A 3176-nucleotide genomic window follows, 5' to 3' on the forward strand; every position below is an offset into this window, starting at 1 on the left:
AGTTACTGAGGGAGAGGTAGAGTGAATAGAAGTTGATGGAGAGGAGGCAGGAGATGGTGATGATGGTGGAGTATTAGGATGGGCAGAATTGGAAGTAGGATGAGGTGATGGTGGAGGAGTAAGTTGAGGAGTGGGTGCTGGATAGAGGGGAGGAGGAAGAAAAGGCTTGAATGATAGAGTAGAAGAAATATGATGGGAAGAGGAGGGAGATTTGGAATAAGGGAAACCATTTTCATTAAATAAAGCATCCCTACTTGTAATAGCCCGCTCTTTTATTCTATGATTAAGATAAGTAAATGCGATATTTATTTATCGCATTCTTCAGTAAATGAAATCCAGTAATTATTTATGTTTAAAATTCAGCTATGATTCTAAATTGTATGTATACTATGCCTATTATTATTTTAGTTGTGCTTATTAACTCGAGTGAGAAAAACCGCAATATAAATTATTGAGCCAGTCAATAATTTATATTTTCAGATTTATAATTGACTTAGCAAAGTCAAGTTAAAGTTGTTATTTTATATGCGATAGAGATTTTATTTCTATTAGTTACTTGAAAGTCGTGATTTAGTTCCGACTAATGAGAACGAGTTAAATTAGTTATTTAATTCGTAGAGATGTTACATCGAAGCATAGTTATTCAGCAAAACCTAGAACCAATTTTATAGATATGAGATGATACAAAGAAATTAGATTTTCAGATACAACTTTACACAATGACTGTAGGGAATTATTTACATCACCACTATTCCCTACTTACAATCAAAACCTATCACTATCACAAAACACTACAGCTACATACCTACAAGCATGCGGGAGATAACGCGTGAGTGTAAAAAGAAGAAAAATGAGAGAAGACCAATCGGCTCCTCCCTTCAATTCAGCCAACCACCATCTCCAATCCTTTGACTTTACAGCCAACAACTCACGCATTAAAGCACCAGCCTAACACTTCATTCCTTCTCTCATACACCAACCACCAGAAAGGGAGATGAAGAGAAGTTAATTCCTGCTGCCAACTGCCAAGTATCGAGAGTTCCTTCCCCATTGAATTCAATAATAACAGCAGCCAATCAAGCACAAAATACACAAGGCTTTGTGACCAGGGGGATTAGCGCTGCTTTCCCAAGACAGGTTTTTATGTGTATGATCTTCAGGCTTTGCCTATCCAGGTGGGCATTACTTTTACTATACGTATATAGAGATCCCCTGCGTGTCGTAGGCCTCTTATACGAATGAATGCATGAGATGATTTAACTGTTAATTTCAGTTTTATATATCTATCAAATGAGTTTAATGTTACATTTGAGCAAGTTATTTCGTTACAAAATATTTGAGTTAAAGTTATTTCAAGTATTGTCTTGCCATAAAATGTTTAAATTTTAGTATGATATCTATCTGCTTTGGCTTTGCCAATGATGCAATCGAATTCGGGTCCTGAGCAGTTGATAGCTATCCTGCCAGGGCTAGTGTACACCAGTGACCGTGAGTCATCTAGCGGGTTGGCCGGTCAAGTGACCGTGAGAGGTGGCCACCTCTCCGGCACACAGTTTCAGATATGATAGATTACAAAAGAACTTAGTCTGATCAGACGAACTTTAAGAATCACAAATGAACTTAGTAAGCTTGGGCCTTTTTAGCGAAAAACCCCCTTGCTGTACTATTTATGATGGCATGACAGTTTACAGTCTTTAAGCATGTATTTTATACCTAGGCATACGTGCCCACTGAGTGCTTTTGTACTCAGCCCTGCATATGTTTTCTAAATGTGCAGGTTGAGCTGATGTGATGATGGTGCTGCAATGAGCGGAGTTTCCAGGGTTGTTAATAAATAGTTAACCTGTCTAGAATATGTCTTCATACATATGTCTGGCTACTTTCCGCTGCAAGATGTTGTTGATGTTATAGTATGTTATGTCATACTTTGAGTCTTAAGAGAATGGTTTCATATGATGTATAACTTGATTAATGATATTAATTAAGTTTTATGCTGTCTTTCATAGACTATTTTCAATTGAGTATTCATGAATAAAAATGACGAGTTTTATTAAGATGAGTAAGTTTTACGGCTATAAATGACGCCCCTTTTCTTTCCCTTCTTCTTTAACCCCATCCCTAGTCATAGATCACTCGGCTTAACTATCCTTAGTTAGGGCGGGCTGTGACAAAGTGGTATCAGAGCGAAGGAAAGCTCTGAATTATAAGTCTTGAGTTTAGTCTAGAATGAGTCACTAGACTAATAGTTATTAACAACCGTGAGCTCAGCGCACCATCACACCAGACTCAACGAGGTATGTAAAATTTCAAAGTTTATTTGACATTAAATTTTGAAGAGCATGATGTTGAGGTTATATGATGAGTTATGATGTTATACTTTGAAGATGCATAGTTTGAGTTTGAGGATTACAACATGATTAATAATGAGTTATTATGTTATAAAAGCATATGTTGACGTTACATGATGAATCATGAGAGCGTTTATATCATATGATGTTATATGATTGAGGATGCATAATTATGAGTTATGATGTGATGTATTTGAGATGTTTTGTGATGAGAATTGTTTGAGCAGTTGTGATAAGTCACAATGATTTAGATGAAGGAATCTAATGTCATTGTTAAGAGAGATTTTCTACTCAGTAGAAGGATGAAATGAGAACTTAGAGCTAAAGCTTGAGAGAATTAGCAATTGCTTTAAGTACTTGTTTGTATGAGTTATGAGTTTGAGTTATGAGCTTGAGTATAATAGCATGATTAATGATGAGTTATTAACATGCTGCAATGAGATATTGTACGATATGTTTGAGATGTTTTATGACGCGAGTTTTGCTCACGCAACCTTAATGGTACTTAAGGAGGTATCATGAGCCATAGTCTTTGGAGATGGCTTTGAGAGAGAATTGTTGAGTTGTCTTACTGAATCACGATGATTTAGATTAAGGGATCTAATATCATTGTTTAGAGAGATTCCCTACTGAGTAAAGATGGGACGAGATGAGAATTTAGATGTTTTGAGCTTGAGTTTTAAGATAACAGTACTACTTAGTAGGAGTTTGCTAAGTTATGTTTTGTTTATTTCTGTTGCTGGAGCCAAGTAGAGTTAGTTCCTAGAGTCACCTTTAAGTTCTCCTTATAGGTTGGCCAGGACTGTTGGCACTGCACGAAAGTGGACT

The 3176-nt window shown here is 36.4% G+C and overlaps 1 long non-coding RNA gene across 1 annotated transcript; it reads left to right on the forward strand.

Moving 5' to 3' along the window:
* Positions 1-689: 689 nt before the first annotated feature.
* On the forward strand, positions 690-2054 carry LOC131011925 (uncharacterized). The gene is made up of 2 exons (XR_009097139.1): positions 690-1175; positions 1778-2054. It is a non-coding gene; the product is annotated as an uncharacterized LOC131011925 (long non-coding RNA).
* The last annotated feature ends 1122 nt before the right edge of the window (positions 2055-3176 follow it).

The sequence above is a fragment of the Salvia miltiorrhiza genome, chromosome 2 (assembly GCF_028751815.1).
Source record: "Salvia miltiorrhiza cultivar Shanhuang (shh) chromosome 2, IMPLAD_Smil_shh, whole genome shotgun sequence".
NCBI lineage: Eukaryota > Viridiplantae > Streptophyta > Magnoliopsida > Lamiales > Lamiaceae > Salvia > Salvia miltiorrhiza.